We start from the raw sequence: 23022 nt of genomic DNA on the forward strand, positions 1-23022 counted from the left end.
CTGTGTCCTCACAAAGTCCCCTTTTTTCCATCCATATGCAGTTCGCCCTCCACTCAGTGGCACCCTGATTTTATTTGTTTTTGTTTTTTTGGCAATCACATCTCAAAAGAATAATTTACACAGCAGTACTAATAGAGCTTTGGCTTTTAGAAATGACACACTTAAATATGAATTCAGCTGTCATTGCTGAATGTAGGTAGCAGTATCAGACATCGGTGAGAAGAATGGACTTGAGTGTCAGACTGGGTGCAGTCTTACCCAGCTCCACCAGTTACCAAGTTACCCAAATTATTTTCTGCCTCAAGTTCTTTATCTGTTATATGGGGGTAATAATAGCAGCTTATAGAGTTGTTGTGAGGATTAAGCAAATAGTGAAACAAAATTTAGTATAGTGGCCAGCTTATGTAATTACGTAAGAAATAGCCTTGCAGGTAGAGAGCAAAATTCAAATCAGTTTCTAAAGTATGTGTAAAATATGATCCAGTTCCTGCCTGGTTTGTAAACACGTATGCCTACTGCAGAATGTAAAAGCAGGCTAATTTCCAACAGAAAAGATCATTTCTTAGCATTTCTTTCAAAGATATATGCAAAATCATTTTTACTAAATTTCGGGTGCCCACCTCTGAAAGAGCTTTGACACCAGGGAGGTAATTATCTACTTTTTTGTTAAAATCATGCTGACCATCACAAAGTGTTCTGAATTATATTTTAGCCTTTATGTTGGGAAATACTGTGAGACTTCTTCTAAATTAATGGGGGGGCATTCACTGTAGCTCTTGTAGCTGTTTTGTTGTTTTCTTTTATGTACAGATGCACAAAGCAGGTTCATCAGAAGCCTCTCAATTCCAAAGATAATAACAGTGAAAAATATTGTACAGTGACAGTGAATCCTTGGCATATGAAGAAAGATTGTAAAGCCCTGAATGAATTAAGAAGGTATTGTTACATTAACATACATGTAACCATGGCTCTCTTACCTTTATTTTTCACTTTATAATGAAGATACTCCCCACCCGTCAAGGTTGCTTTGTTTGATATAGGGAATATCTAAAGCCTTTTCTGCAAGTTTTTAAAATAAGTAACAGAAGGTAATTTATCAGAAGTGTGAATGGTGTAATCTGCTCTGTCTAGTATAGTAGCCACTAGCCACATGTGGCTATTTTGAATTGAGATGTTCTATAAGTGGAAAATATATAATAGATTTTTAAGACTTCATACAACAAAACTAATGTAAAATATTTATTAATAAGTTTTAAAAGTGTCAATCACACTTTTGAAATGATAGTATATTGGATATTTTGGGATAAATATAATTATTACTGAAATTAATTTCACTTGTTCCTTTTTATTTTCTAAATGGTATTACTGGAAAATTGTGACTTACACTATGTTTCTATTGACAATTCTGGCTTCTAACTTATTGCAAATAATATGAAAAGAAAACTTTGATGAAAAATTTTGTAATTGAATAGTTGATTTACATCATAATATTTTCAGGTGTGCAATACAGAGGCTCAACATTTTTATAGATTATATTCCATTTAAAGTCACCATAAAATAATGGCTATATTTCCCTGTGCTGTATGATACAGCCCTGTAAGCTATCCAATTTATACATAGTAATTTTTACCTCTCAATACCCTACACCTTCCCTGCCTCCCCTCTCCTCCTTCTCCCCATTGGTAACCACCAGTCTGTTCTATGTACCTGTGAGTCTATTTCTGTTTTATTATAGTAATTAATTTGTTCAATTTTTTATATATACATATAAGTTAATACATAGAATATTTGTTTTTCTTCCTCTGACTTATTTCACTATGCATAATAACCTGTAGGTCCATCCATGATATTGCAAATGGCATTATTTTGTTTTTTATGGCTGATCAGTATTCCATTGTGTGTGTGTGTTCATGTGTGTATATCTGTGTGTATACACATGCATATATGTGTATATATATATATATATATATATATATATATATAATATACCACAACTTCTTTATCCAGTCATCTGTCAGTGAACACTTGGGTTGTTTCAGTGTTTTGGCTATTGTAAATAGTGCTGCTGTGAACATTGGGGTTCATGTGTCTTTTTGAATTATATTTTTCTCCAGAAATATACGCATGAATGGGATTGCTGGATCACACGGAAGTCTATTTTCAGTTTTTTATGGAAACTCTATACTGTCCTCCAAAGTGGCTGTGCAATTTACATTCCCACCAACCGAGTAGGAGGGTTCCTTTCTCTCTTAAAAGGTCAAAAATTCTCTAAATTTATATACTTTCCTTACAGTTTAGGACACAATTTGGCAAAAGCCAGAAAGAATTTGATAGGAGTAAATACAGTATTTTTTTTAAATGTCCATGCATTACGGATAGATATGTTATTGATGAGTTGGTTCCCTACATTTGTAGATGCAGAAGTTTTTATACCTTCATAGACATTTCAGTCTAGCAGAGAGAAAAATTTCTTTGCATTTTGCTGAACTTGTCCGGGTGGCTTTATCGAATATGGTCCAGGCCTCCAGAGGTGAATACACATCCAAACCTGAAACATTTGAATGTCTGCAAGATTTTAAGAGTCCAGAATGTCAGATCTGGACTATAAATCTGGTAAATGACATCAGTGAGTAGACTCAAGAAAACTCCATTTGAGTGCAAAACCTTTCATAAGCCAAAAAAGGCATTGAAATTGTGGCAAAGCCAGAGACTTGTGTGTGACACATATGGCCACAAACCCATGGGGACAACCACAGGCGTCCTGGAGTGCCAAGGGAATTCCATGTGAGGAGTCCAGCACTCACAGGAATCCAATAAGTCCCTGCCAGCCAGAGCAACTTCATTGCTACCGTGCTGTTTTGAGCAAAAGTCTTTTCAACAGGTTCAAATTGGTTTGTATTTTTTTTTTACATTTTTTATTAATTCATACTCATTTTACAGTGTTGTGTCAAATTCCAGTGTTCAGCACAATTTTTCAGTCATTCATGGACATATACACACTCATTGTCATATTTTTTTCTCTGTGATTTATCATAACATTTTGTGTATATTTCCCTGTGCTATACAGTGTAATCTTGTTTATCTATTCTACAATTTTGAAATCCCAGTCTATCCCTTCCCACCCTCTACCCCCCTGGTAACCACAAGTCTCTATTCTCTGTCCATGAGTCTATTTCTGTCCTGTATTTATGCTTTGTTTTTGTTTGTTTTTTTTTTTAGATTCCACATATGAGTGATCTCATATGGTATTTTTCTTTCTCTTTCTGGCTTACTTCACTTAGAATGACATTCTCTAGGATCATCCATGTTGCTGCAAATGGCATTATGTTGTCGGTTTTTATGGCTGAGTAGTATTCCATTGTATAAATATACCACATCTTCTTTATCCAGTCACCTGTTGATGGACATTTAGGTTGTTTCCATGTTTTGGCTATTGTAAATAGTGCTGCTATGAACATTGGGGTGCAGGTGGCACCCTGAAGTAGATTTCCTTCTGGGTACAAGCCCAGGAGTGGGATTCCTGGGTCATATGGTAAGTCTATTCCTAGTCTTTTGAGGAATCTCCACACTGTTTTCCATAGTGGCTGCACCAAACTGCATTCCCACCAGCAGTGTAGGAGGGTTCCCCTTTCTCCACAGCCTGTCCAGCATTTGTCATTTGTGGATTTTTGAATGACGGCCATTCTGACTGGTGTGAGGTGATACCTCATTGTAGTTTTGATTTGCATTTCTCTGATAATTAGTGATATTGAACATTTTTTCATGTGCTTTATGATCATTTCTATGTCTTCCTTGGAGAGTTTCTTATTTAGGTCCTCTGCCCATTTTTGGATTGGGTTGTTTATTTTTTACTTATTGAGTCATATGAGCTGCTTATATATTTTGGAGATCAAGCCTTTGTCGGTTTCACTTGCAAAAATTTTCTCCCATTCCATAGGTTTTCTTCTTGATTTATTTCTGGTTTCCTTTGCTCTGCAGAAGCTTGTAAGTTTCATTAGGTCCCATTTGTTTATTCTTGCTTTTATTTCTTCTAGGAGAAAATTTTTGAAATGTATGTCAGATAATGTTTTGCCTATGTTTTCCGCTAGGAGGTTCTTGCCCTTCTTATTTCAGGGAATGGCACTATAATTTAGACACTGCCAAAGCCATAAAAGAGACAGAGGGATGTGAGGAGAAGGCTTGGAGGGTGCACCGTTCAGTGCTTTTAAATTGTGACAGTTACTTGTGCTTTTTTTTACTTTTTTTTAATGGAGGTAATGGGGCTTGAACCCAGGACCTTGTACATGCTTAGCACGTGCTCTACCACTGGCCGGCATCTTTGACTTCTTCCTGCCCTTCCATCACACCTGTGGCCAATCCGTCCACCTGCTGAAATATTTTCTTCTCTCTCCTCCTGAGAGGGCCTCAGCAGGCCTCCACATGAACCTGCCAATAGTCCTCCCTGCCTCTATCTTGTCTCTTTCTAGATCACTTTGCATGTCTCCTCTACCTTGGAGGCACACAGAGTCCTTTGAGATGTGCACCTGTGATCTCTCCACCTGGTTGCTCATCTGCCTCCCGCACCCTGTGCTCGCTTGTAGACTATTTGCAGTTCCTGGAAGGGACCTGGCTCTCTTTGGCCTCCCTCCTTTGCATGCGCAGCTCCCCAGGGAGAAATGGCCTTAACATTATACGTTCACCTGATCACTTCTAGGGCATCTCAGAACTCAGCACAGTGTTTCCCTCCTCTGGGAGAGCCTTGGCTACAGTTCCGGCTCCCTGCCCCGAGCACCCTCTGCTGACTGTTATCCAAGCCCTCTTAACACGCCTCCTCAGCCATCACTTCACTATGAGTCCTGTGCACCTAGGAGCTCCCGGAAGCAGGGACTGTGTCTTTTTCCTCTTTATTCTCAGAGCATTGTACAGACTCAGGTACAATGGTGGAGGGCACAGTGGTTATTCTGCAATTTCTCTAGAGTTGGGGCCTAGGGGTAACAGTCTGGTGGGAAGAAGGGCTTAGGGGATTTCCCCTGAAGCTACATTTTCAATTACCATTTCATGTTGTTTTTGTCTGCTATTTAAAGTTACGATTCTTAAAACAGAATGACGATTTCTAAAAATTACTTCACCGATGATTGAGGAAAATGGCAGTTTTCCATATTTAAGAATATTATTTAAAGTTTGTGTGACTGTGGTGGTGGAAAATAGAAATGCAGGGGCTACTAAAGCATTCTCATCCCCTTCCCCACCCTCAGGTCCTTTGGACAGAAGAGACAGAGGGATGTGAGGAGAAGGCTTGGAGGGTGCACCGTTCAGTGCTTTTAAATTGTGACAGTTACTTGTGCTTTTTTTACTTTTTTTTTAATGGAGGTAATGGGGCTTGAACCCAGGACCTTGTACATGCTTAGCACGTGCTCTACCACTGAGCTATACCCACCCTTCCCCCCGATATTTGTGTTTTTAGTGGGCATAATGTGCTGGTAGCAGGTACTTTAGCATCAGACACAGTCACCTGCCTCTGACCATCACGTTAATACCTTTCCCCTGAGCTAGAGAGCTAGTCTGTTTCCAAAAGTTCAATAAATTATCTACATTTTCTTTTTTCTTAAACAAAAGGTATTAACTCATTTTTTTAGTATCGCCTATAAATATAATGTGATTTTATTAACCATTTACCAAAGTGTTAAGTGTAATAAATATTAAGTACAGATTTCTGAAGCATCAGTCATCACTGAAGATCCACATTCTGCTGTTCTCTCTCGATGTTAGTCACCTTACTATTGGAGTTCTGAAAGCAGCGCCAGGCAGAACTTGAGTACAAATGGGACACGGTTGAGCAGGAAGAACAAGTCCGACCAGAATAGGAGGCGCGGTGTCCCCACGTGGAGATAGATGAGATTACCCAGGAAGAGCGGGTGCTGTTTAGATGCACTTTAGTCTGTTTAATTCTGGACTTGTCAGCCTTGGCTGCATGTTGGAATCACCAGGGGACCTTAAAAAATGTTGGTGCCTGGATTCCATCACTGCAAACTCTGATGGTACTTAGTGGCCTGGGGTGCATTCTGGCATAGGGAAGTTTTTAAAGCTCCTCTGGTTATTCTAATGTGCAGCCAAGGTGAAGGAGCACTGCCTGGAATGGTGGACACAGAAGAGAAGTGAGGCCCTTCCTTCATAATAACAGTAAAAAGGGGGAAAAGAAAAAGACTGGTATAAGTGTATAAGAGGCATTGATTTGTATCCTTTCATAACACCAAAAAAAAATGCAAAATATAAATTAGCTACAATGACATAGTTGTAGAAGGAAAGACAAATTGGTTTTTATAGTTGACTCCCATTTTTTCACATGCGGCCTCGTTTTCATCGTAGACTAAGTGCCCCTTTGTCTTGAACTAAGTCCCAGTCACTGCTACCCCTTCCTGTTGGGATGTGCACAAAGAAGCATGGCTCTCATCCTAAAGTCAGAGAAAGGGTAGAATAAGCAGGGAAACATTTGTTGAGGTGCCATCAGTGTTTGAGCAGTGTTTGAGCTAGTCATGTTACATAATTGGAAATGTAAATTTATTGCTGCCACTCCTGCTGCAAAATTAAAAAAATAAAACTGTATATCTTTGTATCAACATTCTAGAGCTATGAAAAGATGATTTTTGAGTCATTTGTATTATTGCTTCTTTCCATCAGCTGAGATAATTTAGAGCTGTTTGTTCTTGCAGTCAGCAGCAGCAGGACAGAAGGTTATGAGCATGAATAACACTTGGAAAAAATGCTTTTATTAGGAGCATCTGAAAATGTCTCCAAATATAGATTTAATAAATGAATCACAGATCTACATAATGTTGGCATTGAAAAGATATGGAGAAAGCAGGTCAAAATCCTCTTTTATAAATGGAAAAAAATGAGGTTCAGCTACCAATAGAAAGTGACATTTGTCTTTTACAATGTAATAAGCTTCTAATAATCCCCATTATGAATAGCTCCCATTGTTTACAACTGAAGATGGGGGTAAAAGCATATGTTGGTGAAAGACTGTACATTCAGAGATGAAAGCTGAATCTTAGACAAAATTAGATGTTCATAATGCTTTTGAGTCCTGAAAAACAAAAAACTTATCATATTGGCAGCATACAAAAAATACTGAAGAAAAGTTTTTTGGTCATTTAAACTACCAAGTTTAAATTTAAAATTGCCAGCTAATTAGTTTAAATTTTCATTGGAACATGCTTGTTGAAAAATTGAAGACGAAGACTCATTTAACTTTATAGTTCTTCCTTATTTAAAAAATTGCCTTTTTTTTTTTTAGTTTTGTATTTGAAGTATTTTACTTTACTTGTGAAAGCATGCTCCATTGTTTAGAGAGGCCAGCGTTGTGGTAGTGAGATCTTGGGAATGAAGTTGCCTAAATTCATATTTGAACACAGCAGCTTGCTTCCTGAGTGATCTTGGACAACTTAACTTCTCTGTGCCATAGTTTCCTATAAAATAAGAATAAGAGAGTTGCTTCTTCATGACAGTGGTAAGGACGGGTCGAAGTAATGTACAGAATCTACTTGGAAGGCTTCCTGGCACAGAGGAAGGGCCATGTACTTAGTTACAGCTATTATTATACTATATCTGGTTTTATAATCCAGTTAAATCTTGAGTCTAACTGATTTCATCTGTTAAAAAATTCTAAATATAAACTCTAAAATGGAAACTCTTAAACTTCATAGTTGTAGCTAATTAACACATAAAGCTCAACGAAGAAACACACAGTGGAGACCATTTAGCTGCAGACACCTGTGATACTTTCTGTCCTGCACAGACTCTAAGCTGTAACTACCGTCACTTCTGAAATCAAAGGCAAGCTAAGGAATAGAGCTTTACAGCTTGGCCTCGTCAGGTGCTCAGACCATGGCAGGGACAGTTTACTGTTCACATGTGCATTTTCAAAAAATAGTATTAAAACGAACACTGTACATATTTTGTTGTGTGTTTGACATCGTTAACAGAAAAGAAAAGGAAAAAAAAAACAGGAAAAAAACCCATGCATTTACAAACAAGGAGGCATTGTCTGAAAATTATTATTATTCTTTTTATGTTTAGGATTTAGTGACCAGTAAGGAGAAATAGCATTTTATTGGTGTAATCCCTTGATTGACTAAATTTGTTTTTTTAATAAGGAAGAAGAGCGTGTTCCATTTACCACCTGGGGAAAGTGTATACATATAACCCTTTGTGCAAGTGCTCTTTTTCTTGGTAAGAACCTACAACAGACTTTTAAAATCTAATGTGAAATGCTGAGAAAACTGAAAGTCAAGCTGGGAACTATGTAGTCTCATAGAGAAAACTTTTTCCAGAGAAAATCTGAGCCAACGCAGGGCGCCACTCTGGAGGTTCCACAGTCTCTTCTGCTCACAGTGCTTCCCCCAATTCTTTTCACCTCATTTGTTCAAATCAGATCAGTTTTTTAGGATTCTCCAGGGTCTGATTAAGAGACCAGATGGAGGCATTAAGATTTCTAAAATTTTCCAAGTGTAACAACCTAGGTAAAATGTCTAAGAATAGCCTAACAAAAGAATAGTAGGAACTATCAAAAAATAAAAGTAAACTACTGAAAGATATAAAAGATGCTTTAATCACATGATTCTAGATTAAAAGATCATATCTCCAAAATATCAGAAGTTATAAAATTCATTTGGGTTTATTGTGAATAAAATCATATTAGTAATATAATAATTAATAAGATAATGAGAGTTTTACTAGTTCAAGAATAGCCAGATTAGAAAGTAGGGCAGGAAGTCCAGATATGGGCTCTGATATCAATAATAATTTACTATAAGAGATGGAAGGCATTACAAATCAGGGAGATAAATAAAGGTTATTCAGTGAATGGAACACTTGTTAGCTACTTGGGGGGAAAAGAAAAGATTGAAATCATACAGTGAACCATATATTATGATAAATACCAGAAACATTTAAAAAGTAACACAACTAGAAAAAAAACTAGAAATAAATATGGATGAGTATACAACCTCTAGATGAACAGTAAGTTTCAGAGGAAATTATACAAAGATTTCCATGCATCATAAGCATCCTAATTTTAAACAAAACACCAGAGGTTGTTATTTGTTTACAAATCCGACAAGGGGCTAATTCCTTCAATACATAGAGAGTTCAGATCACTTCAAATGTAACATCAAAATATCTCAGGAGCGTAGAAGGCAGAGAAGATGAACACACATTCACAAAGGAAAAAATAGATGTCACACTTCAATGGTAATTCACTCAGTGCACATCAAAATGAAATAGTTTTCCACCTCTCAAGTGACACAGCTCTGTTTATGAGGATGAAATGTCAGTGATCACCAATCCCATGCCTAGGTTACTGGATAATTTTTGTGAAGTATGGTTGATTTACAATGCTGTGTTAATTTCTGGTGTACTCCTCAAGCCTTCTTAGAAAGCAGTCTGACAGTTGATATCAAGAGTCAAAAATATTCATATGTTTTAATCCACTAATTCAGCTTTGAAAAACTTTAATCAGGAATTATTTCAAAATGACAGGGAAAATTCATTATGGATGCAAGTCACAGACATATATAAAATCTCAGCCAAAATATTCTTCCAACTATTCACAAAGTAGAATAGTATGCAACCATGAAAAAGTGTGTCCATGAAAATATTTCATGACATGTCAAAGTGTTATGCTTATGATAGATTTGAGAATAAAATTAATATATAAAATGATTTGTAATATACAAACAATGCACCGTTCTGAAGAAATTATGTCTATAGGTCAAAGCATTATTCTTATTTTTTTTTTATTCATTTTCAGATTTGGAGTCTTGATTGTAGGTGACAAAATCAATCTCCAATGTGTTTAAACAACAACCAAAAAATGGGGATGCATGGGATTTATTGGTTCCTGTAAATGAAAACCTCAGGTCTGTGGTCTGGCTTCAGTCAAGGAGAGATACTCTAGCCCAGATGATGTCAAGGGCTACTTTTGTCCTGTCTTCATTCTGTGTCCAAAGATGTCTCAGCATGTTGCTTCTAGGCACGCAGCATCCCAGATCATCCATCCAAACCAAGACAGGTCTCTTTTGGCAGCTTCCTCTCTTAATAGAGGAAGCTTATGGTTCACATGGGCACCAGTAAGTATCTCCTCACATAATAGTGGCTCTTCCTGGGTTATTTGCCAATTCTCCAATCATGTGCGAGGCCAATACTATGAGGGGTATTATTTGTCTTAAACCAACTATATCTACTTCTGGTGCTTCAGAAAGAGTGGGTCAATCGAGGTTAAATCACAGGACTATAAACAAAATAGAGGTTACTTATCCTATAGCAAGTTCTGGGTCCTCTTCTAAGACTGGGGACAGATCCAGGACAGCAATTCTGTCCACTACTGAGTACTTTCAAATTTTCTTTAATGAACAAATGTTAAATTTATGATCAGAAAATGTGATAAATAAGAAGAAACTTGAGGAAGGACAATGGAAAGCTTTCCTGTTTCTTAAGAAATAGTGAACCCATTAAGTGCTTGGAAGAAAAATGGAAATGTGTCAAGTTTGTAAAAGTTCTGAAATGAATTAGAATTGATTTTACAGACCATGTAGGAGACAGTGCTATACAGTTAGTGTGTCTTTGGGCTCTTTGAGTATTTCAGTACTTTCACTGAATAGTTGCTTCATTTGGGGCAAATTGCATCATCTCCACGTGGCTCTATTTCCTCATCTGTAAAAGATATAATATTACCTTCCCCACAGGGTGATTGTGAGGATTTTGAAAAATAGATGTGTGCTGAAGCAATAGTAAGCATTTAAGGATTCTTAACTATTATGTTTACTTCATATATAATTAAAAAATTATTATGCAGACTTCTAAAAATGCATACTATTTAAATTGCCTTTATGTGCTGTACAAGAGAGGAAGGCTTAATATACCTTCTATAATACATTTTTCTCAGCCTTAACTAATTTTCACATTTAATCACACACACACCAAAAAGTTATTCCTTTCACAAGCATGAAGATTTAACTGTGAAGAAAAGGATGATGAAAGAGAGTAGAGGAGAAAATAAAATGCTTTCTCTACAAACTGATGGCTTAAAAACTAATAAAAACACCTTTTTAAGACTTTGGTCACCATATTCGTAGCTAATACTTACGCAGAGTTTTTCACATGCCTGCGGTAAATGTTCCAAATTTTTTCACAATTAGTAAATAATTGATTCATCACAATAGTCCTATGAATTGCTATTGTTATTCCCCCATTATATGGGTGAGGAGATTGAAGCCACAAGAGGTTAAGAAATTTGCACAAGGCCCCACAGCTAGCATCAGAGCTGGGATCCAGGTGCAGGAGTGTGGCTTCAGGAGGGGCTTGTAAACACTCCCTCTGCTCTCCCCTGCAGGTGCAAACCAGCCGCCCGCTGCTGTAAATAACATGATGTGGTTCACTTAGTCCTGAAATTCACATTCTTTGTAGCTTTCTCTCTGGGGCTGCCATCAGGAGCAGCCAGGGACACTGAGTACATGCTTCTGGACTATGACCAAGAAGGTAGATGGAAGGAAAACAGTTTAAAAATGGGATCTTTAATGCGCATTCTTCAGTGGCCAGAAAAAAACCTGCCTAGTGAGGAACTGAAACCCTATTAGCCACGTGCAAATTATGCTTCAGACACCCCCGCTGCCCTTGGGTCCACACAGTCAGAACTACAGTGGATCAGGGACATGAATCTTGTGCAAATGCAGGGAGTAGGAATACCTGCCATTTTAAGATCTCAAGGAGTGTGAAAAGCATGTGAAGCTTTCATCAGCAGAGACCTGCTGTCACTTCTACTGTTTCCCTCAGGGCATGTCCACAGCTTCACTGGTTCTATTCAGAATGAAGACGACAGCTAGCACCTGCTGAACCCTGAATCAGTGATAGGTTCCCCCTTGAAAGGAAGCATATCCCCTTCATGGTTTACAACTAGTTCATAACATAAGTAATTCTACAGATGTAGAAGGGATACTTTCATTTGTTCTGCTATCACAGACTTCCCTCCAAAAGAACATGCCCCCAGTTGCCCCATTTTGACCCATTAAAATATACTTAATAGGCTTTCTTCTTTAGTGCAGTTTTAGGTTTACAGAAAAATTCACAGAAAGTGGAGTTCCCATATATTCCCTATGCCCTGCACACAGCTGCTCCTGCTGCCAGCGTGTTACATTAGTGGATGCACTCATTCTTTTTGACATCTTCCATTCCTCCTCCACTAAAAATTAACATGCCTGATATTCACGTCTCTTATGGCATTTACGTGCGATTTATATCACTTCTCACGTTTATGTGAAGTTTACAACACATGCATGTTTTCTGTTTAAGCTGGATTGGGGGCAAGTTTTCTGTGTAAAAATACGATCATTAGTGAGTCTCATGCTGCTGGGTTTTTGGGTTGTCAGGTCCTGTTGACCATTGCTTCAGTTATTGGGATCATTGTCTACGGACTTTCAGTGTTCATTGTATTTTCTGCAAAACTTCCCAAGAACCTGAGTGGAACAGACCCAATCCAAAAGTACCTGACTGTGCAGGTGGGCCACGCCCATCACTGCTTCCCTCATCAGTTTTATCATCTTCATGACCCTGAACGCCATATATGAGAACGTGTCAGTCATGATGACTGACTCTGGTAAGCTCCTCCTGCAGCTGAGATAATTTCTACACAAGTTTTAGAACCAGGTCAAAACAGAGACTATCTTTTAGGAACTTGAATTGCAGTACATTACAGTCTTTAGTTAACTTCAACTGCAAACCTATTTTCTCTAGCCTATATGAGAAGTGAATTAGCTCCATTTTTGCATTAGTAAAAGGGACAAAGGACGCTTTAGAATGTCCAAGCTCTGTGTAAATATGTCAGTGTTTAATAATAATTTCAATTACATTAGATAATGTACCCTATTGTTGAAAGTAAATAGTCTCTGTATTGCAAATAAGTGGAAGAGGGTCGTGGTTCCAGTGGCAGATTTGCTTGCGCGTTACGGAGAGGACAATTAATCACACTGTTATGTGTCTTCCCCCCATGCTGTTCCTGTTAGTGTAGCTCCATTCTCATCAGCTGCGGCTTCTATAATAAATATTTCTTCTCTCTGGCTTGTATCCCACCCAGCGGCTTAGCGGCCTAAGTTAAGTGCTTCCCACACGTTGCATGTGGCTGGGTGGTTCTCCCAGTGGTCTGCTCAGTGGTCATCTTCTGAAAATACTAAGACCAATTCAAATTCTGAACTAGGAGGATGATCGTTTTATGTTCCCCAAATGTTTCTAGCAAGTTGCCCCGTGTTTTGTTTGTCTTCTTCAATAGTCCTACCTTACTGCCGTTCAGGGAGACAAGAGAATTTTATTTAGCAGGATGTTGAGAAGTAGCTTTCTTTCAAATTACACCTGACAGAGGACAGTTCTTGACCATTGGATACTGTTGTGCTTATAAATTTTAAGGAACGGGTGACTTTTTTTTTTTTTGCCTTGTGGGATATTGCGTTCTTAGTGGGAGAAACTCTTACAACATTGTGTACAGTTGGAAATAACATAGTGGATAAGTTAAGAAATTCAAAACAGCTGATATAAAACAGTGTGAATTGCGTATATATATATATATACTATATATATATATACACACATACATATTTAGCGTGTTAACTCATGTGTCCGTGGCTTTGATTAGGGTTTCAAAGCCGTTCACAGATTTACAGACTTACCTTTTCTTTATTCTAGCTGCAGAGCTCCCAAGGACCAGACTGACTATGAGAATAACCCAGCCATGAAGGTGTTCTTGTTCCAGTTTGTCAACTACTACTCCTCGTGTTTCTACATCACATTCTTTAAGGGCAGATTTGTGACTTATCCGTGACATCTGTTGTATTGGCTGTAAAAATACAGAAATGAAGAGGTGTGAATACAGCTTTGTGTTCTGACAGTCTAACCTGTTTCAGGTTTTCTCTTAGTTGCCCAAAGAAGAGTGTCTTTACTCTCTGATCCTTTGATTTTTTTAGGCATAAAATAATGACTTTATTTCATGTTAGAGCTATCTAAAATTTAAATGAGATTTTCTTTCTAATATTCCAGTGTGACCCAAGTGGCTGTCTCCTTGAACTGATGACACAGCTGACAATAATCATGGGAGGACAGTCCATCTGGAATAACATACAAGAGGTGTTGCTTCCGTGAGTACTCAGTCATGTGTTCTTGGGGTGAGAACGGCCCACCCACCCACATCATTTTCCTGCGTGGCCATCTCTAGAACAGGGGAGACTCTCTGCTTATTAAAGCTCTCCAGATAAGATGATCCAGCCAACAGTATAAACGTACCTGCTGTTTAATAATTATGTTTAAATGCCTTCCTTTTTATGTTTAACATAAATCCTCAAGTGCTATAGTCTCTGCTTATTAGCCCACCACTGGGGACTGACGGATCAGAGCCCATTGAGAGATGGCCCTTTTTGGGGCCATGAACTAAGTTTTCCCACAACTTCCTGCAAATTTCTCCTCCTTTTATATATGCATTTAAAAATCCATAACAGAAATTTGTTGAGTGCCTAGTATGTGCTAGTCACTGTATTTAATGTTGTATATATATGTATGTGTGCGTGTATCTGTGTACAATTTAATCACCCAAACAATCCTTATTCTTATCTTCCTTTTGCAAATGAAGATCCTGTGGCTTAAAGAGGGTAACTGATTTCCCCAAGCTCTCATTGCCAATAAGAGACCACTGTGGGACTCAGATGTAAGACCCTATCTCTCTGAATCCATGTTCTTCTAAGAACAGAGACTCCCTTGGGGTCCTAAGGCACAGGGTTACATAATGTTTTAAGAGACACTTGTCTAAAATAATAACAACAGAAGTTTTGACTTACTGTTCTCTTCCTAAAAATGAGAAAAGCAGATGTTAGCAAAGGTCACACTGTCTTTTTGATTTTCACATAAGCCCAATCCCACATCAGAGTGGACAGTCCAGTGTTATCTGCAATTTCTGAACATTTCAAGGAGCTTACTGTATTCGCTTTCTGTTGCTGTTTTAACTAGTATCCCCAAATATCATGGTAGTAGGAAGAAAAAAGAAAAAGTCTCCTCTAAACAACACAAATATAACCTTGTATTTTTCTTGAACGCAGAAGCCTGCTGAAGTCAAAGTGTTGGCACGTCTGTTTCTGAAGGCCCCAGTGGAACCTGTATCTTTGACTTCTGTGGCTTCCAGAGGCCACCTGCGTCTCTTGGCCTGTGACCACTTTTCTCTATCTCAAGGTCAGCATGGTTGTGTGCCTCTGACCCTGATCCTGTGGTCACATCTCCTCTCCTCTCCCCCCTCTTCTGCCTCCTTCTTCCTCCTTTAACGGCCCTGGTGATTACACTGGGCCCACATCTATAATCCAGATGGTCTCTCTTAGAGTCGACTGGTTAGCAACCTTAACCACATCTGCAACCATAGGCCCCCTTTCCCAGGGAATCTGACCTCTTCCAATGTTCTGGGGATAAGGACATAGACATATTGTGGCGGAACATTTTTCTGCCTACCACACTAAACTTTTTAAGATAATTTCTGGCTTTGAGTTTCTGTTCTCATGAAACTGTTGATCTCTCTTCTGTCTTGCCTTCCACACCAGCATTCTGTTCCTGGCCAACGTAACTGCAGAGCTCGCCCCTCTCTGTGGTGTCCCCCAAAACCACTTACACAAGCAGATCTTACTGTTGTTTGGAGCATGGGGGAGAAACTCAAACAACTTGAATTTTGAAATAATAAACCTCCATCATTTTAAAATCTTCCATGTCATGTTAAAAAATTTATTTTTTTTACTTCGTTTTTTAATTTTTAAACTATTTTAAACTTTGTAACTTTTTTAAACTTTACTTTTTTTCTTATCATCCTTCATTGTAGGCTCCAGAAACCTGCTATTTTGCCCACCGCATCCAAGTTCCCTTTCATTGTTTCTCCTCCCTTCCCTAACCTTCCTTCTCTCTCCCTTATTACCAAGTTTCTGTCCATTCTCTTTATAGGGCAGTTAAATTAATTATTCTTTCTTTCTTTCTTTCTTTCTTCCTTTCTTCCTTCCTTCCTTCCTTCCTTCCTTCCTTCCTTCCTTTCTTTCTTTATTTCTTTCTTTCTCTTTCTTTCTTTCTTTCTTTCTTTCTTTTTTTCTTTCTTTCTTTCTTTCTTTCTTTCTTTCTTTCTTTCTTTCTTTCTTTCTTTCTATCTTTCTTTCTTTCTTTCTGTTTTTGCAGAGTGAACCCCTTTGCGTGTCAGTGTGTCCTTCCACATTTCTTCATAATGGCTTCAACTTTCAGCTTCAGTATGGATAACTGGGGTCTGTCTCAAAACAGGCATTTCCCTTGTCCCCCAGCTCACCACGCCCCTCAAGAAAAGATTCTGATCTTCGCTGTGAAATGAATCTTTTTTTCCCTACTGTGCAGTAGACAACCCTTGCCCTGAGCTCACAGTCAGATATTTCCAGAGAAGTAAAAGTAGGTCATGTGCAAATAATTGTCGAGGCCAGCCGAAAATCGATCACGTCCAGAAAACCTGTGCTGCAGGACTGAGAAAGAAAGACAAGACTAAAAGGTGGGGTTGAGAGGGTCTCACTCTAGCCCGCAAGACGCTAGGTCAAGAGTGGACGCCGAGTTTATTTCCAGCAGTTAATTTATATGATTTTAACCCATTAGCTCATACATTCCTGCATGTAGGCAAAGGTATTGTTTTAAGGCACATTAACAACGTGTACTAAAATCATTAACTTGTATATTGTTACAGACATCATTATTGTTTACAGTTCTCGTAAAACTAAGATTAAGAGTTCCTGGAACCAAGATGATAAACTAAGGCATTGTTCCTCTAAGCTAACATCATGACTCCTGTGCTATTATCTCAGGTGATTGTTCTTCAGGCTAAGATTACTAACTTGCATGCCGATTGCATCTCTCCTTCCAAAGGTCCTTAGTGACTTGATAGCTCAGGATGTTCCTTCAGGCCTTAATGCATCTGGCACATTCCTCAAAGGGGTGGCGGGACAGAGATTGTCCATGAGAGATCAACCTCAGAGCCTGATTCCCTGCACTGTGGGAGTTTAGGTCCAACCTCTGTGCTCGGCAGTCCTCAGGTCATGAGTGGCCCCCCACAAATAATACTACTTTTCTCTGTGAAAAGAAATAGATCAGATAGAGGAAATACTTAACTCAGATTACTCAAAAGCATTTCCTGAAGGAAATAAGTAAATTATTGAACACTAAATTTTGTTGAATCTGGTTATCCGTGAGCTATTTTTACCAATCAAGAAGGATATATTTCCTAAACTGGTACTGAGCAATTCATGTGAAATGAAACTTGCTCACATGAACTAGTTTAAAGTAAAGGATGCATTATAGTATCTGTGGTCTGTTTATACCGTTGCTTAAGTAAGCACACTGTTCTAGGTTCCAGTGAGCTGAACTTTGCCTCCATGTATTTCTACTATGGGTTAAAATATTTAGGGAATTTATTTTGAATTATGATTCCCTTTTTTGAAAACCAGGAATTCTGAATTGTAGCCAAGTTCGAGGGTGGCTTCTTTTTTCCTCACTGCCTCTTCTCTTTGTATAAGTGCAGTTTCCTTCTTAGTTTTTCATATAAAATCCTACCATACCAAAGATCTATCAATTACTCTTGCTGCACCAAAACTATACACTTCCTCAAAAATACATAGGAAGGGAAAAGAAAACTTATCAAAATTAGCGACTATTTTCATGCTATTTAAATATGTCTAAAGGAACATAATGAAATGAATTTCACTATATCTCACCTGCCTCCACCCCCCCAATCCCATGTGGGGTTCTTGAGTAGGATTCTGGGAGCAAAAGAAGAAGGAGAGTGATGCCGTGATCCAGGCTCCCTCTGGGGTCTCCCCAGCACTTGGATCTGCACCTGGTATAAAGTAGGTCTCAGTCCGAGCCAGCTGAGTGAGTGAGTGACTCACAGGCATCGAATGCGTAACATCAGTGAATTAACAGCATTCTTTGTAGGACTCAGAGAATAAGCTGAGTGCCCTGTGGCCTTCCCAGCCTCACATACTATTTTGATGTTGGGGTCATTTCTGGGAATGTTATTCTGTACTGGACAAAAGGCTAGTACAATTCCAGGGTTAAGCAACTTTCCTAGGGAAATTTTATGATAAAATATTAAGAAAAATAGTTAAATGCCCAAAATGACATAGCATTGTCCTTTGGTGTTTAGATAATGTATGGCTGTAATTTTCTTACTTTATATGTTTTCTACATTTTCCACTGTGTGTATGCACTACTATATAATAAGAAAAAGCAAATGTTTAAAAGAGAACATCTCTCTTCTCCAGATATGATTTGGTTAGAGGATGAGTCAGATACATATAATAAGAGAATCTTAAATACATGTGTCCATAATTCACTCTTTAAATTCAGGAACAGGAAACTCAGGAATGAAATAGATTAAGAGAATCAAAGATACTTGTATTCAAGATTAGCAAGTAGGGGTGTCCTCAACAGAAATGGTGATAATCTATAATTCAGGGATTAAATGTGATAATGAAAGTACAAAGACAACATGAAGTAGAAAATGCCACGTGGCAAGCACAGAGTAAAGGGCAATTTACTATGATTATGCCAATATGTGTGATCAATTCCCAAGCAAATGATTATGTAACCCCTGCTAGAGGGAGAAAGCTTCCAGCCTTGGCTGGAGAGTGGGGAGGATCCAGTGTCTGTATTTTTTAAAATGTCAAAAGGTGCTTCTCATGTGCAAATTGATATCCCTGCACGAGAACCTTAAACCAACAGAAAACCCAAAGACCGTTGACAATGATGGGTAGACGACAGCCCAAGCTTTTCTGCCACAGATGAGTGGTTCCACTCAGGAAGACTGAGCAAGAGGCTCAGGGTCTTAGCTAAGGACAAGCAAGTCGGGACTTCTAATATGACCTAATGCCATTGACGGGGGAGGGCAGTTCAGCACAAGAAGGGAGCGCCAGGTGAGTTAACATGGAAGTTTCATTCTGGATCCAAACTGTGATGGATTTGGGTCCCGGAGGGTAAAAGCCCTTCTTCCCTGGGGCATGGACCGGATTCCACAAGAGGCTGAGACAGGAAGTATGAGGCAGAGAAAAATTCCCCCAGGAGAATCCCGAGTCTGGGTGCCAGGGAGGGTGATGGACGAGTGTGGTCCCAGCGCCACCCGCACCGCAGGGCCCCGAGTGGCTGTGGAGCTGCGCGCCCCCGGCCGGACCTCAGACCTGCCTGCAGTGCTCTGGGCTGCGGCCTGGGGAGCGGCTTTAGCAGCAGGCTGGCCGCATCATTCTCGTAGGTGCCGCAGTGACCCCCAACCCTGTGGCCACGGTGATCCCAAGCCAAGGGTCTAAGTGACTTCAACCCTATTTACAGGTGACCACAGCCGGTTAGCCTGTGCTGCTCAAAAGGAAGATCCCACATGGGGTTTTGCTGTGTCAGGGTGGTTGCTGATACCTGGCATGCTTTGAATCGTTTCATCCTGACAGCACCCTGGGCAGTGGAAGTTTCATCTCTTAATTTTATTTCAACTTTTTCTGTTGAAAGTATAGTTGGTTTACAATATTGTGTTAATTCTTGGTGTACAGCATAGTGATATATATATATATATATATATATATATATTCCTTGTCATATACTTTTCCATTATAGGGTATTAAAAGTTATTGAGTGTAGTCTTGTTGTTTCAAACAAAAATTACTAAACAAAGTAACAAAGTAAGCAGACTAAACCTAGCCATGTATATGACACAGCTGAGTATGTCTCAGGATTTAAATGTGGTTTTGATCTCCAGGATCTCTTTATCAACTTTTCATATGTAAAGTGCCTATGGAACACTTCTCAGAAAAATGTTTTAAAAGCATAAGGTTTAGAGAATAAAGAAGGAAGATAATTATACTGAAAAGCAGATATCAAAAATATAGAAATGGGCATTTGTGATACAGTAATATCTGAAATATTGTAAGAACGTGTTGAATAAGAGGATCCAGTGGTGGGTCTACTAACTGCAACATTCTGCCATAGCAGTGAGTGTAAATCATCTTCTGAGATCTGCAACAATTGCATTTTGAATGTAAATAAAGTTAACTAACAAATAAGCCATGAACTGTGGAATCAGATTCAGAGTTATCTCGAGTCCCTATCCCCAGCACTTCCCAGAGCTCCCTGCTGTTCCCCTAATGTCATTGAAAGAAGTGGGGAAAGTTTGTGAAGCGAAGGGCATGTTCCATTGCAAAGAAATCTCAAAGCAAACCTGGGAGCATGGCCAGTGAAAGGTTAATGCTGAGATTAGAGGCTGTGGGAAACCAAGCAGAGGCAGCTCTTTACAAGTCACATCATATGCTCTGTGTGTGTCTACGTGTGTATGCATACAGACGTGTGGGCATGTATGATGTATACACCTGCCTTTCGTGAGAAGCCGCCTCACTGTCCAAATTTGAAATCCATCCAAACGTGCAGTGCAGTCAGTTGAAGCTCAGCCAGACGCTAAGTTGTCTGTTGTTGCTCTGTCTCTTCTGTTGAACTCCACGAGTAAACCACGCGCCAGCTGTTGCTTTCAGGGACAACAGCTCTGTAGGCTACAGGTCCATACCTTGTTTCACTGCCAACTCTGATTTCCTTTCAGGACAAATTGCCACTTGAAAAAGGGGGAAGCATTCCTTTGTCCCACAAGCCTCTGAGTGAGGAAAAAACATAACCTTAGAGACAGCTCTGTGGGACAGCATTCAGAAGGGGGCAGAGCACTGGGCTGCGAGTCAAGGCTGTGTTTCTTTCAAGCTCTGCACTGAATTTGAGGTGACATATCACTTCTTTGTCCCTTGATTTGTTCAGCTTATATTAGGGTTTTGGACCTGTTCTATCCAACGTTAGAGTATCACTTTTTTGCTCGGTGACCCTCCAGGGCTCCGCAATTCCTTCAAAGGGAAAAATGCCCACATCCTCATGGCAGCCTCTAAGGCTCCACCCCCAAAACCACCACTTATTTCCTATTCACTGTGGCCCACACCAGTCTCCATGCTGTCTGTCCAGCTTGAGGGAGCTCCAGGCCTATGATCACTGTTCCCTCTGCCCCTCCTCTGCCCACCCCTTTGCTTCCGTCTTTGCCTTATTCAAAGGTCACTGTCCCATCCCCACTCCTCCCTAGCACACATTCCTCGCCCTCCTTTATTTTCCTCCACAGCACTTATCACCAGCTCACAGACCCTGTATTACTTTCTTTTAATTATTTTCTCTGACGATTTTCAGACTGGAAAGGCCATGGTGGATAATAACAGAGAAATGGGGGTAAAAAAGACAAATGAGGGACGGCATCTTCTAAAAGCTAAAATGCCCACCTGAAAAGGAGGTAGGAGATAAAGTAGTAATAGTCGTTACAATTTTGGTAAAACCAAGGCACGTAGTCAGGACTAGTTTTCACAATATTTGAGGGTAGGGAGGCAGCAATAAAAAGAAATTTATCCTGAAAACAAGAAATTAAATCCTTGGGACGATGATGTGTTCAGCTTGAGATGTCAGGAATACTTTTATGACCTTGGTCTGATAATATCCTGCCTTATTATTTGATCTGTTTGACAGCTGGGTCATGAATCTAATGGTGCCACAGTTTCGGGAGCAGAACAGACCACCCCACGATGGGAACGGGACAACCATCTGTATCCCATGGGCAAACTGGCGTTACTTTATGAATACCCTGAAATGAGTAAGTCATCAGTGGAGATTTCTGTGCTGTCGGTTATACTAGAATATGCTTTGGGTCTCAGAAGCATCGGTTACCGAGCCAAACAATGACCTAGCATACCGACACGGAGCCCACTTTTCTCCATTAGATGCAATTATGCAGTCAGGCTTTCAAATAGGGTGCCTGTGTGTATCTTTGTCAATATTTATGTTGTACAAAGCTGAATGTTTACTGCCAAGGAATGAAATGGAATACTCATTCAGATACGTCTCCAACATTGATTCTCAAATCCTTCTGGTCATGTCGTCTAAGGATGAACTCAGAACCGTTACTAGATATGACTCAGCTCGGGCTGTAGCCCTTGTGGCACAGCTGTTGGCTGATATCCTTCTAAACAGAGTCATGTGAGCCAGCCAGCCGGTGCAGAAAGCCCGCAAGAGCATCCTGCCTCATGGCAGCAAGGTTCACAGGGTCACCCCTTCCACATCTCACACCTACCTTTGATATTGTTCCTATTTCTTCTGGCCGATGGTTTCTGCCTGATTCCTTGAGTGACCTCATGGCACATCACTGGCTTGAATTCAGAATGAATTTGCTGATCTGGAGTATCGGTAGAACACAGATCTCCTCCTTCTCCAATGTCTTTGTCCATTTCTGTACATTTGCTTGGGCTCTGTTTCTCTTTGGTTGAACTTGGTTTTGAGCTCTCAGTTGCCTTTTAATTGTTGCATCTCAAAATAGATTTCCATAGGAAACGTTATCTTTTCTATTATGCATGGCGCACTTTTATCTGCTAGAAGGCTGATGATGTGCACGTTTTGTATCTGAGCCCTTTCAGCTCACCACTGCCTTGAAGAAGTTTTATTTTTTTTTTAAGCATAGGAGACAGGAAAAGATTTTTGTTAATAGGCTTCGCATTTATGCTTGCAGATTCATGTCTGCAAAGGCACCACTTTGTGCTTCCTGTTTATAAGTCTACAGATAGAGGGAGTTTTCTTTTTCCTAAATTACATTCTATATATAAAATAATTGCTTTTAAAAATATACATTATACATAGAAACACATCTGGTTCCCTCGGTGAATGAAAGGTCACCTTGTGGCATCTTCAGTCAGCTATGCTTTGTGATCTGGTGTCTGATTTGAGTTTCATCTTTGCTTTTGTTGTGTTTAGTGACCAGGTGCCATTAAGGGTGCAGCTTCTGTCCCTGGTGTAGAAATTATGTTCGTTTATTCTTCTTATTTTCAAAAGGACTTTAAGCCAATGACCTGTTAATCCAAAATGAGTCATAATGGTAAATATGTCTTATTGGGGCTATTACCAGCATTAATAATAACAACAACATTC

At 39.4% G+C, this 23022-nt stretch overlaps 1 long non-coding RNA gene across 2 annotated transcripts in view; it reads left to right on the forward strand.

Moving 5' to 3' along the window:
* LOC140693115 (uncharacterized) overlaps positions 1–23022 on the forward strand; it is a 37017-nt gene that overhangs the window by 8473 nt on the left and 5522 nt on the right. Inside the window, exons 1-5 of one of the 2 annotated variants that reach the window (XR_012068786.1) lie at positions 9858–10109; positions 13711–13885; positions 14062–14159; positions 15111–15240; positions 21574–21697. This is a non-coding gene — a long non-coding RNA (uncharacterized lncRNA). Of the gene's footprint in view, positions 1–9857; positions 10110–13710; positions 13886–14061; positions 14160–15110; positions 15241–21573; positions 21698–23022 lie in introns of those variants that run through there. The other variant, XR_012068785.1, reaches the window with a different exon arrangement.

This window comes from Vicugna pacos, unplaced genomic scaffold (assembly GCF_048564905.1).
Source record: "Vicugna pacos unplaced genomic scaffold, VicPac4 scaffold_19, whole genome shotgun sequence".
Taxonomy (NCBI): domain Eukaryota; kingdom Metazoa; phylum Chordata; class Mammalia; order Artiodactyla; family Camelidae; genus Vicugna; species Vicugna pacos.